Source organism: Psammomys obesus, unplaced genomic scaffold (genome assembly GCF_907164565.1).
Source record: "Psammomys obesus unplaced genomic scaffold, mPsaObe1.curated_primary_1811, whole genome shotgun sequence".
NCBI classification, from domain to species: Eukaryota; Metazoa; Chordata; class Mammalia; order Rodentia; family Muridae; genus Psammomys; species Psammomys obesus.
Genome location: NW_026592510.1, coordinates 6,086,891 through 6,103,400, shown reverse-complemented (window position 1 = coordinate 6,103,400; position 16,510 = coordinate 6,086,891). Strand labels below are relative to the sequence as shown.

At 40.6% G+C, this 16,510-nt stretch overlaps 1 protein-coding gene across 3 annotated transcripts in view; it reads left to right on the top strand.

Annotated features, from left to right (window-relative positions):
- Positions 1-9,540: 9,540 nt before the first annotated feature.
- Positions 9,541-16,510, top strand: part of A1cf (APOBEC1 complementation factor) — a 78,232-nt gene continuing 71,262 nt past the window's right edge. For all 3 annotated transcript variants that reach the window (XM_055613754.1, XM_055613753.1, XM_055613755.1), the window contains exon 1: positions 9,541-9,622. The gene's annotated coding sequence lies outside the window, so the exon portion shown is untranslated. The remainder of the gene's footprint in view (positions 9,623-16,510) is intronic.

Genomic DNA, 16,510 nt, shown 5'->3' with positions numbered 1-16,510 from the left:
GGCATCTCAGAAGCAGAAAGGCACACAAGGTATCACTTATAAGTGGGTACTAGACCTATAACATAGGATAAACATAGTAAAATCTGTACACCTAAAGAAGCTAAGCAAGAAGGAGGACCCTGGGTAAGATGATCAATCCTTGCTCAGAAAGACAAAGAGGACAGACATCAGAAGAGGGAGAAAACAGGGAACAGGACAGGAGCCTTCCACAGAGAGCCTCTGAAAGACTCTACCCTGCAGGGTATCAAAGCAGATGCTGAGACTTATAGCCAAACTTTGGGCAGAGTGCAGGGAATATTATGAAAGAAGGGGGAGATAGAAAGACCTGGAGAGGACAGGAGCTCCACAAGGAGAGCAACAGAACCAAAAAATCTGTGCACAGGGGTCTTTTCTGAGACTGATACTCCAACCAAGGACTATTCATGGAGATAACCTAGAACCCCTGCACAGATGTAGAGCCCACGGCAACTCAGTGTCCAAGTGGGTTCCATAGTAATGGGAACAGGGACTATCTCTGACATGAACTGATTGGCCTGCTCTTTGATCACCTCCCCCTGAGGGGGAAGCAGCCTTACGAGGCCACAGAAGAAGACAATGCAGCCACTCCTGATGAGACCTGATAGACTAGGATCAGAAGGAAGGAGAGGAAGACCTCCCCTATCAGTGGACTTGGGGAGGGACATGGGTAGGGAAGGGGGAAGGAGGGTAGGATGAGGAGGGGAGGAAGGAGGAAGCTACAGGGGAGATACAAGATGAACAGACTATAATTAATAAAAATTAACCAAATAATAAAAAATTTAATAAAGGGGAAAATATAACTACCTTTTCTTACGATTGAACATATGAGTGTGTCTACTATATGAGTGTGTCAACTTTTATGCAGTAATTGATGGATACTGTGTTGTCACTGTTTGGTTATAATAAAAAGGGTTCCTTTGTACATTCTTGTAAAAAGAAACAAGCAAACATAAATACATACACAATAACATGCATGCGCACACACACACACACCTTCATAGTATCAGAATCATGCTTCCTCCTCTTCTGCCCTCTCATCTTGTCCCATGAGAGGGCTATGACTCATATCTGAAAACGTTCAAAGGTCTATGCTGTTGAAAGCTTTGTGCCCAGGTTATGGGACTGTTGGTATATTTATGTGAAAGAGGTGAAGGGAGAATATAAATTCTATGGAAACGGTACCCAGTGAAAGGAAGTTATGTTACTTAGGTGCGCCCTCAGGGGAAATACAGGCCTTAGCTTCTCCTTTTTCCCCTTTGTTTCAATTGTGCCCTCTGCTGTGCACTGCCATTGAGATGTCTTTGCCACCCATGAGCTCAGAGCAACAGGGACATATGACCATGGACTGAATCTTTTGAAACCATGAGTCAAAAGTAAACCTTTTCTTTGAAAAAATTGATTGGGGCCTGGCAAGCCTGCCCCCCCCCCCCCCCCCCGGGGGGGAGGTGATCAGAGAGCCTTTGGAAGACAATGCTGCCAGTGCTGATGAGACCTGATGGGCTAGGGTCAGAGGGAAAGGGAGGAGGACCTCCTCTATCAGTGGACTAGGGGAGGGGCATAGGTGGAGAAGAGGGAGGGAGGGTGGGATTGGGAGGAGATTAGAGAGGGGGCTACAGCCCGGATACAAAGTGAATAAATTGTAATAAATAATAATAGTTAATAAAAATGCAAAAAAAAAAAAAAAAAGAAAAGAAAAAGTTGATTGTGTGGGGATTGGACCACAGTGGTAGACGTTTGACTAACACACCTGGGGCTGTCATCTCCTACAGAAAAACCCCAACAGGACCAGCCTGGGGCTGTTGTCCAAGTATCTTCTGTTAAATAAATAGAAAGTAATATTCAGTAAAATAATGGCAAAAATCAGTCAAAGAAGCAGTCACTGTTGTTTTTTTATCAGAACCAAGTATTGAGTGTGGTGTAGAATCACGGTATTCTGCTTTAAATGACTGGTGAGTCCAGCTTATTTTGCCACTGTCTCCTCAAATCCATGAAGCATCAAACTATAATATCACAATGACCATGTGATTGGTCAATGGGAGTTTTTGTAGTTCCCTTTTAATCTCCCAGATCCAGCACTGGACGTTTGATGTGCCACTGACCCAGTGTGATACGGCTGTACTTAGCCCCACAGTGTTCCCTGCCATTTCACAACAATGTGTCTCTTTTTGACAGAATTCACTAAAATTAATTCAAAGAGATAATAGCAAGAGGAAGGGGAAGATGATGTGAAAACTTCTCAAGAAGTTCCCTGAAACCCAAGGAATGCATTCCTTAGGCATCTTTTCTTTAAAAGATTGCAAAGAGAACAGGCAATGTCATATATAATGCAACCCAGTATTGGGTATATTAAAAAGCTAATAAGAAAATGAAATGGAAATGCCTCAGGGTATGTATGTGTGGAAAGAGAGATTAAAGCAGTACATAGATTAAAGGCTCAGAGATCCACAATTTCTAGTATTACTAGAAGAAAAAAAAACAGATTTGTTAACTATATTTGTTTCTGAAGTTGTTTGTTTTACAAAGCTCAGTTTCTATTTTTGAGCTTATTGAGCTCTTAAAATACTATATTTTTAAAAGGAGACACAAGGGCCAGCTAGATGGCTCAGCAGGTGAAAGTGTTTTGCTGAGCAAGCCTAATTACCTGAATTCAGTTCCTGGATTCCACAGCAGAAGGAGAAAACTAACTCCCAAAAATTCTCTAAACTCCAAATTCATATCACTGCACATACACACACACACACACACACACACACACACACACACAAATTGTTTTTTATTTGTTTGCTTTTTAAGACAGGGTATCTCTATGTAGTCCTGGCTGTCCTGGAACTCACTCTGTAGACCAGGCTGGCCTCAAACTCACAAACATACACTTGCCTCTGTCTCCCAAGTACTGGCGTGTGCCACCAGTTTTGGCACCTGGTTTGATTAAAAAAAAAATTAACAATAAAGATTGCCTAAAAGCAATAAGCATTATTTAGCATGGGTGACATTAAAACCTCTAAATTTGAGAGCCTGTTAGCCAGAGGACTGAGTGACTTAATGAACAGTGATTGACAAGAACAAGATTTCCAACTTGGATTTAAAAGACAGGGTTCCCAGAATTCCCATTTACTGAAAATGGTTTCTAATTCTCACTTACTCCTTAGTTTTGTGGCAATGAGATGCTATTCCAGTGTTCTGGACAAACCAAATGCAGCCAGAGGTGTGTATGGAGAGCAGAATGGGTGTGTTTTCAGTCAACTGAACACTAGATGGCTGTAGCTACAAAACCAATACTTTTTCAAAATTCTGCAAAGCTGTTCCAAACCACTCTGAAAACAGATGGATTCTAACCCACTCAACCAAACTGTTATCTCCCAAAGCCTTGCAGACATTAAGAATAGCATGGAGACTTCTCATCTGAACTGTGATAAGTCTCCATAGAGCAAGCATAAATCCTTGAAGTCACAGATGTTGCATTGACAAAGCCTGGCAGGAAGCACACAAAACCTGCTTCAAATTTATTCTACTCTATCCTTGTATTGTGGTGGGGTTGTTGTTGTTGTTGTTGTTGTTTTGAGTTATGAGCACATATCCAAATACACCTAATTATTGTTAGTAATCTGTGAGGAAGATGGAGGCATTTTCCTCATTAAAGCCAAGACGCGGAGACTCTGAGAAGAGGCAGAAACATTACTCAGCCTCTAAGTCTGTGCCCTGGACTGGAATCCCAACTCTATCTCTGTGATCTGTGTCCTTTCTGTGTAGTAAGTAAGGAAATGATCTAAGTTCCTGCCCCACACAGTACATCTGCCACTGAACTTCCATTCTTTAGAATGCTTGCTTCCAGTTAATTATATACCCACACCCACCTTCCACACATTCAAAACCAGAATGTCAGATTCCTAGAAAGCTGAAATCAATGAAAAAAAGATTTAGTGAGATGGGAGAGGGAGAAAGGGGATGCTGGCAGGGTAGGGGAGAGTGTGTTTATTTTAGCTCACAATTACAGGTTACCATCAATCATAGCAGGGAAGTCAAGACAACAAGAAGTTTAAACAGCTAGTCAAATCACAATGCTGAGAGCAAAAAGAAATGAGCGCATGTGTGCTTGGTGCTCAGCTAGCTTTCTCTACTCTTACACAGTCTCAAAGTAGGGAACGTTGCTGCCCGCTGTCAGGGCAGCTCTCACCCCGTCAATCAAAGCAGTCAAGGTCCCCGAGACATGACCATGGGTCAGCCTGATCTAGACAATCCCTCAGATTCTAGGTTGTGCTAAGTTGACAGTTTAAACAATGCGAAGGAGCGAGGTGGCAATGTTTTTCCACAACAATATTTATTTTATGCTCACAAGATGAACAGTTTAGGTGGCTACCCTCCTTCCAATCCTTCAGCAACTTCCCACTGTAACAGACTTACACTGGAAATTTGCAACACTCTTAAACCCAACCTCTAAAGATCTGGCTTTGTGTCTGTCACTAACTCCAGCTTCTTTCTCCTAGTTCGGTTCCCTTTGCTGCACACAATTGGCTCCACTTGTCATTCCAATGTGTTCAGATAATTCCACCTCAGATTACCTCTGCTGTTTCTGCAAATGAGAAAGCCACCCCCCATCCATATATCTGCCGGATCCTTGTATTCTAGAGAGTTGCCCTGAGTTACCTTAGTTGGCCATCACCACCCTGCATTCTGTGCTTAAGTTTTAAGTTCTGTTCATCATTCTGTGCTTCTCCTTTATAACATGTTACAGATGTAATGAGTTTACCATTGGAGTACTGGTGTGGGTTATCAATATTTACTATTAATTTACCTTTCAGTTAAGCAGCAGTTATTCCTAAACCAGCTGTATACCCAAATCATCACACAGACACTGGAATTTATTTAATTAACCTAGAGCACAATACTGGGCAATAGTTACTCCATCCTAAACCTCCAAGCCCGCTTAGTTTCCTGCCATTCAGATTTCACCCATTATACTTGCTTTTTGTCATGTCTTAGGTCCAATTCATCCCTCCCTGTGGTTCCAAGTCCACTCCTGTAGATTCTCCACTTCTGCCTCCTGCTTCCTCTCTCTCCCCTCCGGACCAGGATGTCCCACCCTATCCTCTCCATTGCTCAGCAGTGGGGCTGGTTGTTTAATTGACAATATAGAGAACAAATGGTGGCATGTTTATACAAAGTTGAGACAGGTGATGCTTAGAATAAGCACCACAATGCAATGTCTGGGTTGAAACCAGATACTGGGGTAGGGAAATCAGCATTTGAATGAATAAGGGTAAATTGTATACATTCCAAAAGAACATTATACCAACAGGGTATTCACTTTCTGTGCCTGCTCTGTTAGCCATGAAACCCCTAAAACCTAGCCTAAGATAAAAGAGAAAGTTCTTGTAGACATTCTTACCCTTCCTGTTTGTTAGAATGTTTGGTACAATACTGATAGACTCGCGCTGCCTCTCTCTGTGTCTGTCTGTCTTATCTCTGACTTTCTCCGTCATCTCTCTGTCGTCTCTCTCTCTCTGTCTCTGTCTCTCTCTCTCTCTCTCTCTCTCTCTCTCTCTCTGTGTGTGTGTGTGTGTGTGTGTGTGTGTGTGTGTGTGTGTGCGCGCGCGCGTGTGTAAACATGGGCAAGTATTTATGGGAATTTTGGATGGGGAATATCCCAGATAGGAATGATAGAATGATTAGAGCGATTGACTTGGGATGTAGCTTAGAGGCTTCATATCTGCCCAGTTCCAGTGGTGTAAGGTTATTAAAAATCTAACCGGTGTCTGTGTACTTTTATTTTTATAATAGTGGGCTAAGGAATAACTGCTGCATTAATAATCCTAAGAATGAATGTGAGTAATAATATTAATCATTAATACACATGCAAGCACATGTATGCACGTATGTGTTTAGGTATGCATGCATATGTGTGCAACCATGAGTGAAAGCCAAAGGTCCGCATCAAAGTGTCTTTCTCTATCATGTCTACCTTATTGGTAGACAAGATCTCTCACTGAACACAGAGCTCACTGATTGACTAGAGTGATTGAACAGAAAACTTTCTCCTCTTCCCAACCACTGGAGTTACAGTCATGTGCCCAGATTTCCACAAAGGCTCTGGGGATCCAAGCCCAGGTCCTTATGTTTGCCAGCTCCCCGACCCACCACCTTTCACTTTAAGCAGTGACCATATCATGAAAGCTCCTGAGGGGGGAAAAAAAATAGGTCTCCAGTAATTTGTAGGATAAACTAGTAGGAAATTGGTATTTTTCCAGGCACTCTTTAAACTGGACCTCCTCTGACAAAATAAAGGCAAGTGTTGCTCTTGTGAGGATAGTGAATCTCCATTGTTAGACTGATGGACTCAGGGTCTTGGGTTGATACCATGCTGATCCAGTGGACTCTTTGTCCCAGGACCACAGATCCATCATGAGTGAGCAGCCCTCACAAAAGATGCTGCTTGGCTCTTTTTCCACTCTGCTTCTCCTCAGTAAATTCCTACCCTTATAATAGAATGGTTCAGCAAATAAAGATTAATAACCTAACAATGCTGTCAAACTCACTGTTGTCACTGGCCCTCATGAGTAATGTGTGGATTATGGTTTGACATGAACATATCCTGCCCTGTGAAATGCTGGGATTTATCTAGGACAATGGGCTTTTTATGTGAAACTGTTGTAAATGGAATGTTTGCTTTCTCTCTAAAAAATTTATGTTAAAAAGCTAACCATCCGTACAGTAGCATTTGGAAATAGGTTGTTTTGAAGGTAACTAGATTAGAGCAGGTCTGGATAATATGAAAGCCCTTATTAGAAAAAGGCCTGTGACCAGCAAGATGATCAGCTGGTAACAAGGCACCTGCCAACACACCTGATTACCTGTGTTCAATTCCCATGACCACATGGTACAAAGAGAATCAATGCCAGTAAGTTGTCCTCTGACCTCCATGTTTAAACTGTGACATGCATATTTCTCACACACACACACACACACACACACACACACACACACAAAAGTTAATTTGAAAATATTTTTTTAAAAAAATCTCCCTCTCCATGGCCACATTTCAAGAAAAGTCATGCACAGACATAACCAGAAAAAAAAAAAGATCCCATTGGCACCTGAGTTTGGAGTTCCAGCCTCTAGACCCCTGAGAAAGTGAGAGTTGTTGAAGCGGCCCAATGCTTCTAAATTTCCACAGAAAGTGCATTCTAAACTCGGGATACTTTCAACTAAAAAGGGGGTTGTTAAGAAATAATCCTAGGTCTCTCTCTCCTCCCTCTTTCTGTCTCTTTCCCTCCACCCTTGTCACTGTCTCCAGCCCATTCCCTCTATCTCTTTCTCTGTCTCTCTCTTCCTCTGTCCCTCCCTGTTATGTTTTCCTGTCTCCACCAACTATCTAAGCTCTGCTTTCCTTTTTTAAGGTTTTTAAATACTCACTTACCACAGCCCAGCCACCTACCACACCATCAGGAACCCCCTGCTGACAGAACCTTCAGTCTTGCAAGATTAACAGTTCTTTACTGGATCAGACTCAAAGTAAGAATTGCTTACTCATTGGGGAGCCAGACAAGCCTAGATTGAGCTTCTCCTGGGAAAACCAATAGGTTCTTGGCGAATGGATCCATTCCTTAGAAGAAAATAAGTCAGTACCCATAGTTGTGAATGTCTACACATAAGAAACAGTGACTGCTATCTCTAGCTGTCACTCCTTGAGCACAATTCCAGGGCAAATCAATAATTCCAGAGGTGTTTTTGTTAGAGCAGGCATGGACTGAGTGGAAAAAAAAATATAAATCAATCAATGCTTCATGTTAGAATAAAAGCAAAGTGAACACTAAACTAGATCTTGAATCTCCTCTCTTGTCTAATCACAGCTTCAGTGGTGTCATCCCTTGCTTGTTTTGTGTTTTTCTATAGATAAAAATGTCCTAAGTGGTTCCTGGGAAATTAGACTCCTCTTACTTGACCTGAAGCCAAAGGAAAACATTCTTTAATTCCAGTTTCACAGCCTGTGTCTTACAACCCTTAAACCAAAATTTACTCAAAAGTAGGAAGTTTTGATTCTTTTTGACTTGTTAAATAGATTTATTTTCTAATCCTTTTGGCTTTGTTGATCTCCTTGTGGAGATACTGTCTCTTCCGAGTCCTCCCACCCCCTCCCCCTTCTTGCACAAGACTCCCTGCTCTCTGCCCAAAGTTTGGCTGTTGATCTCTGCTTCAATCCCCTGCTGGGTGGAGTCTTTCAGAGGACATCTATGGTAGGCTCCAGTCCTGTTCCCTCTCTTCCAGTGTCTATCCTGTTTGCCTTCTGAATGAGAATTAAGCATCCTCCCTGGGGTCTTCCTTGTTAGTTAGCATCTTTAAGTCTGTAGATTTTAGTATGTGTATCCTCTATTATATGGTGAATATCCACTTATAAGTGAATATATACAATGAGTATCTTTCTGGTTCTGGGTTGTTGCCTCACTCAGGATGATCTTTTCTAGTTCCATCCATTTATCTGACCATTTCCAAGGGGGTCAGCAGAGACTGATATATCAACCATGGACCGTGCATGGAGAGTACCTATGCCCCCTGCTCAGATGTAGCCCATAGGCAGCTCAGTCTCCATTTGGGTCTCCTAGTAAGGGGAGCAGGGGCTGTCTGTGACATGAACTGGGTTGCCTGCTCTTTGACCATTTCTCCCTGGTGGGGTGACCTGACAGACTAGGGTCAGATAGTAAGGGAGGAGGACTTCCCCTATCACTAGGGGAAAGGGATAGGGGGAAAAGAGGGGGGGACCAGGAGGAGATGAGGGAAGGCTACAATCGGGATGTAAAGTAAATAAATTGTAATAAATAAATCCTTTAAGGATTATTATATAGATTGGTACTCATGCTAGATAATTTAACTCTAGAGTTTACATTTAAAAAAAAATACAAGTTATGTATACTTTAAAAAGCACAGTTATTACTGAGATTTCAAGCAACAAACAACTGCAGGGCTCTTACATAAAGAGCGAGCTCCCTCTTCAAATCTGAACAAGCAGCTTCTACCAAGTGAGATGTTTCCCCAGTCTGATCTGGCCTGAGTTCAGCTACTTGGTTATATAAGCGTCTTTTGTATTTTCTGTTTAAAAACCAGCATTCATCTGCATGCTTGACCTAAAACTCCACACTTAAAGCCATGTAAAACAGTAATAGAAAGAGTGTGGCACAATGAAATATTCTCCTAAATCACATCGCCCATTGCATTACTTTGACATAGCAAATAAATAAGATGACAACATAAAGAAAAGCTTGGTCACCTAAGATGGAAGGAATTCAGCATTTAGATTTATGTCCATAAACTAGGTTCAAAATAGCATTGTCCCCAATGGTTGTAATGAGAAATACATTTTCATTTTGTAAACAAGGCAGGCAGTTTCATAGCTTCTGTTCAAGCCATAGTGACCCACTTACCTGGTCAAAGGGCTGCATGGATGCAAGAGACAGGGTGAGTTAAAGTTTAACTCCTGGGAATTGTAAACCAAACCTAAAGCCGCTGAACCTTTGGAGTTTGATACGATGATTAGAATATAACCAAAGAGGCATGCTGAATTCGCCATAATCAAGGAACCTTTTCCGGGTGGGGGACCTCAGAAATTACTCAGGTATGGCCCATGATTTTTGTATTTTCTGCCTCAATTCTGTGCTTCTGTATCTGCTAAAATGCAAGAAAACAACCTGTACTCTTTACTATCCTTAGCCTAATCAGAGAATTGTCGTTTGCTTTTTTTAACGTAACGAGACCAACTGAAAAACAAAACAGTGTGTTGGAATGATCCTGTGATCACAAGACGAGATGAATGCCATGATTTACCCCTTGACTGGGTACATTTCCAAAGCCTGTGGAAAGTGGAGCCATCACTATGGTCTCACAAGCGGGGCTGCAAACCCAACCTCCAGCCGGATATCAGGGAGAGCTGTATTTCACTGTAATTAACAAAAGACACAGTGTAACATCTCCAGCAGCTTTTTTAGTTCTGTGCGTCAGTCCTAATTCCTATCATACTCGAGACTCCACTTCTTCACTTAATTTCTGTGTGTTACCACCTTAAAAAAAGAAAAATAGAGTCAGGGTGCATTCTTGCTATTTTTTCCCGCCATTAGCCTGCTAACCAAAATGATGCCCTAAACTATTTGCTTTTATTTCAAGTAAGAAAAGAAAACATTTTGGAAAAGTGACTGTTTCTGACTGTTAAAAGTGACTGTTAAATCCCAACCTTGAGGTGTCTATTTATTAAATTGCTTTCACAAACTGAGCAAACACAGCACAGCGCACATATTTTCACATTACCATTTTTCTCACCCCTAAAAGATAGCTAAAACCCAAAATGTGATGGTTCTAAAGGTCTAAAGGGGGGAAACTGATCAGGGCATTTTTTTTCCCTATATCTGCGGCCCCATTAAGCACGTTTCTCTACTAGTGCAAGTTACAGGTGTGAGTCTCCAAGGAGATGAGACCTGAGAAATCGTTTGTGCATCCTAGGAGATTCATGTTTTACAAGCCAAATCTTAGTAAGTTTTCACTCTATCTGTAATTAGGAAAATCGAGATGAGTTGCTCCAGCTTGAAATTCTGAAGTGCCATGCAGCACGCCCTGAGGAAAAGGAACCTGGAAATAAAAGTGAGATTGCTCACTTGGGCAAACAATTAGGAATTCTCCTGCTCTTACACAGCAGTTGACACTTTCTTATTTTTTAAGGCCATATTTTCTGGAATAATATTAGTATTTCTCAGCTTATGAAATGTGTACATCCTGCTATTCCAATTTACTCTGTGTTAAACTTAAGGGAAAGAGAAAAATAACAGTTGGCTAGAAATCAGTTGTTTTAGGTGACATTCATAGAATGAAATAATGGATACAAAACCATGAGTAGCTGTTTTTGACTAGACAAAGTTAATCTTTGATGTTTCAACCGTATCTGCTTTGCACTTAGGAAACATAGAGGGTCACAAACATGCACCTCCACAGTCAATCGAGAGAGCTGAGTAAGTGAAGTTAGGCAGTGAAGTTAGGCAACTGAAAGCCGGTCTTCTTATCATTTGGGTGCTCTTTAGTATAACAGGAATTGCTCAGTACTAGCTCATCAAGTGCATTTCTGAGCACACTCTAGATTTAATTTCATGTTATTCTCATAACACCTATATGGGGCCAATACTATCATTATCTTGTATTACAATATATCATACTGTTATTGCATCGAGGCACAGACGAATTACTTAACAGGCTCAATGTCAAAAGCAAGTGCTGTAGCCAGGACACTCAGCCAGGTGGTCTGATTGCAAAGCACATGTGTGCATTGTACTCGGTCCCGCGTGTACATGGATGTTCGTCATTGTGATTAGCCAAAAGAACAGGTAATGCAGTTTCGTAACTTTACTTTATAAGAGAACTTCTTCCAGGAGCATTTCTCTATCAACATCTGTCCAAATTTATACTCCTTAGGCTACAGGCTAAAAGTAAATCACTTTTATAGCTCTTGTCTAGTGTTCGTGATGACCAGATCAACTGAAAGCATCGTGTTCAGACAGATCTCAGCCAAACCTTCCAAGAACTCACTTACTTCCATCATCTTTCACCAAATAAAGCCATGCCCAGATTAGAGGCTTCAAAATTAATCACGGCAAGAATGCCAGACTGTTCTACAGAGCAATCAGGCTACAACACCGAGTCCCAGCCTCCCTGGCTTATGAAGCTGTGTCATTATTTAACATCTCAACAGCTCAGGCTCCTCAGCTATGAAATGGGTATGTGATCTACCTGCAGACCGGTATAAAGATTGTTAAGCAGAGCACTGGTGCTTAAGAGCCAGTTGCTCCCCCACCATTTTCCCATTTATAACAATCTTTCTAAAAAAAAAAAAATTAAACTGTCCAAACTTACTATCCACTAGCTTTCTCAAAGCAAAACAGTTCCATTGAAATAGAAAAGTATATAAATAAACCAATATTTAGAAAAGCCATTACACTTCTTCAGAACCTGAATCACACACACTTTATGTGTATTTGTATATATATAATATAACTACAAACAGGATAACTTTTACTTTAGAGACTATTTTTCAAAGCTACTACTAAAACTCAACATGTTTTATGATGCCCATAGTTTCAGGCTCTGACACTGTGTATGTTAACTTTATTCCACAGACAGCTGGTTTAAAACCCATTTCAGTAACTATCTGAAAACACTGGCACCCCTTAGGATGATGGATAATACTTTGGGTGCTATTTCCCAATGGCTTTCATTACCACATGTGTCTGTACATGACTCAGTAAGTTCAAACAAGACAGTATTGATCGACAGAGGATAAACATCACTTTATCTTATCCATAGACACAGTAACCAGGCTTCTCTCAAGTGTAACTCTAACAGTCCGAACTCCCCCAGGAAGGCAGTTGGGAAAGATGCCTCACCTGCTGTGACAGTGCATATTCAAAATCTAAATCCCATCTGCTTCTTGGTTTAAAACTGCAGGTCTAGTCAGTTATCATTAACAAATATTTACTGCCAAGTGGATCAGGAATGTTGATTTATCATTTTAAGCCATCAACCCTATTCCAACCATGCTATAAGCTTTTAACATCATCTAGAATTTTATTTTTTTAATTACGTCATTTTTCCTTCCTGTTCTTCTTCCCAGCCCTTCTCAAGTATCTCCCACTGCTCTTTCTCAAATACATGGCCTCTAAATCTTTAATTGTTTCCATACATATATATGTGTATGTGTGTTTGTGTGTGTATATAGAGGGGAAGGAGACAGACGATGCTACATAGATAGATAGGTAGGTAGATGATCGATAGATAAAAGATAAACATTCCTAAATATATAAACATATTTATGTTATGTATTTACATAGATATTTCTAAATACTACCTACTTAGACACTGTGATGTTTCTGACCATTTTAATTTAAAAACAGCAAAGTTTTGTGTGGAATATTTTTGATGAGTTCAAATAACAGGCTAAAATATAGCCTAAAATATACCACCCTGGTAAGTGGTTCCAGAGGAGTGGGCCCAGGAACTCTGTGGTACCCAAATCTTTATAAACTTAAGTCCCTTATCTAAAAACAGTACAGTGTTTGAATATAAAATATGCATATACTCTAAGCTATCTCCGGGCCACTTCCTGTCCCTTGCACATTGTAAACAGTATTAACATAGTTTCATGCTGCATTGCTTATACATTATTCGAGATAAATGTCTGTTTATGTTCCATACAGATGTATTTCTTTCAAATATTTTTAACCTGTGGTTGGCTGAATCTATGGATAGGGAACCCACAAAATTAGAAGTCCACGTATGTTAGCCTTTGTTAAAATGATTGTCTTCACTAAACTACTCTGACATCCTCAGCACTCTAATTTGACCTTTTGAAAGACATCTAAGCTACGCTTGTCCTCTATGGATATATGGAGGAAATTGTGTGTGTATCAATATTCACAATCATGTGATCATGCTCCAGGCTTGCTTGTTCCACTGGGGATTGTTTTCTAATGATGTTGAGAGGAAAGAGTCATAAAGATATGATAGCTCCCTGTACTCAAAAAGTGTTCTGAGTCAGTAAATAACATATCTAATAAGAGTTAGCACATGACAGTTTAACCAGACTGAATGTCTAAATAAGCAAATTCAATTATAATTCTATAAAGTTCCATTTAGTAGTAATGACTTCATTTCCTCCAACAATTAGAAAATAATTATTGGTTGGGATGCTCAATTGATTTAAAGAACACTATGTCTGAGTATGGGAATTACATACTCTAGTACCTTATCACCACAGCCTATTCTAGCCTATAAATGTATTTCAGGGCCAGCAAGATGCCTCCGCAGGTAAAAGCACCCACAGTGTAAGCCTCAACCCCAAGTTCAATTCCCAGAACCCATAATGAAAAGCAAGTACTAACTCCCCAAATTTCTCCTCTGGCACGTCCGCATCCACACTTAAACCCATACATCACACACACGCATGCGCGCAATAATAAATAATTACTAATAAGAAGTATTAATACTTTGTGATTAAATTTGTTCTTTGACAATTTCATATATACACATCAGGTTACTTTCACTCCAACCTCTCTTTTGAAAGATGTTTGTGTTAACTCTTTGAAAATTTTATACACTGTATTTTGATCATATTTACCCCCAACTTCTCCAAGATCCACTCCCACCTTCCCATGACCTTCACCTTCATGTTCTTTTCTTCATTTTAATAACTAATAACCCATCAAATCAAATCTGAGCTGTCCATACACATCTGGGTATGAAGCTATTCATGGGAGCATGGTTGCCCTCTCAGAAGCCATATCCTCTTTTGTTACAGTTTTCCTTATGTATTTATTTATAAACGTTTTGAGAATTTCACAAGTACTGTATTTACATCATTTCTCTTTCCTATCCTCCTTCCCACTCCTCTCCATGTTCCTCCAACTTTCTGTCAATGTTATGAACTCCTACTCCATAATTATTACGGTTATATATATATACATACACATGCACACACACATTAATAAATACAAGCCAATGAGTCCCCTTAGTGTCGTTCATACATACATGAGTTTAGGGCTGACCACTTTGACCAGGTTGACCTATCAGGGATTTGATCCCTAGTAAGGACTAACTCTACCTCTCTCTTTCATCTAGGGATGGAGCTTTCTGAAATTTCCCCAATCCACATAGGCATGTCAATTGGTGTCATTTTGTTTTTCTGGTCTTGTTAGACATCCTCATTGTTGAGCTTTCATGGGTGCAGATTTCTTGTCATACGTAGTAGATCCCATATTTCAGGAGATACCCTAGTCCTCTGAGAGCCACACTCTAAACAAGCAAACAAACAAAAACACCAAACAACAGTGTCAACAAAACAAATAAACAAACCCTACTCTCTAAGAAGCCATCAACTGTCCATGTGGGATCCCGTCCCACTCCACATAGAGTGTCGTCGGCTGGCTTCATCTTGTGCAGGTCGCCTGCATGTTTTTTGCATGCAGCCACAGCTGCTGTGGGTTCATGAGTTCAGCAGTCCATCACGTCACTGTTTCGTTCTAGTCCATCCCAACCTTCTGCTCTAACAAATTTTCTGTCCCTCTCCTAGAATGGCCCCAAGTTACAAGGGGTGAGTGTGATAGAACTGTCCCAACTGTAGCTGCCACTCTGTGGTTACTTACTTACTTTCTATACCTTGACCAGACGGGAGTTTCTGTGTTAACTATTGTATACTCACAACGAAACATGGGGTTTTCTGAGAATGAGGTTTGAGACCAGTTAGTAGAAAGCTATGAACTTAGAAAGAAGTTTGGTGCCATATCAGTTTAGCAAAATAGTATCAGATTCCACCCTGAGGCCTGAGTCCTCCAATCACAGGTTCTTGGGCAGATATGCAGTACCAGCCATGAGTTTCATTCTGTGAGGAAGGCCTTAACGCCAACCAGAAAGTGGCTGGTTACATCCATAACCTTTGTGCCATTATGTCTTACCATGCCAGACATTAATGCAGTGCTTGATTCCCAGCTTGAGTAAGACTACCGATGACTTTTCCCTCCAGTGGGCTGCATAGCACCTTCCAGAACTATGAAAGCATTTCAGCAGGGAGGAAGCTTCCTGGTCAGTACTGGCTTGATTTTTTTTCATGGCCTGTGAACAATGTGTGTGATGTCTTCTGCAGAAAAGCCTTCCTATCCAGTTCTGGTGGCAAACACAAGGGATGGCAATGGCCTATATTGTTTGTCAGGTGTCTGGGATGCCTGTGACCAACAACCCAAGGAAAGGTATCCCACCTCGCACTAGACATTTTTTTTTAATTTTGGTACCCTGTGGCTCCTGGAAGAGCATTATAGAGAATAATGGAGATTAACTCCAATCTGACTATTTTATATAAATATATCTATATGTTTGTATATATGAAGCTTATAAAACTAGGTTCCTGTATGTCTCTTTCAAACATCTCTTGTGTTAACGATCCTTCCTCCAGCCCCCTTATTGTTCCTCCTCCCATTTTGTCTCTCACATCCTTGTCCTGATAATCTTTTGTCACATTCAAGTCACTTTGTTTTGTTTGTGACTCACTGAGTCTGACCTGGGCTGTTTTTACAACAGTGCATTTGGAAATAACGACTAGAGCCCAGTGGGTATGCGACTGAAAACAATGCTTCCCATTTTTCAGAATAAATCAGTTCAGAAACAAGGAGTAGGGCCCTATGAGAGATACTTCTCCATCTTTTTCTGATTTTTTTTTCCAGGACCTGTCTTATGAAGACCTAGTTCAAGTAATTGTAGCTGCTGTGAATTCATGATTATAGTGGCCATGTCATTTCTAGAGAATGGCACTTTGCAGTTCTCCCTATCTTCTGGTTCCTACCTTCTTCCATGCTTTCTTCCACAATGATCCCTGAGGCATAAAGGGAGTAGTATAAATGTATTGCTTAGGAACGAGCCTTCAATGTATTATAATAATAATAATAATAATAATAATAATAATAATAATAATAATAATAAT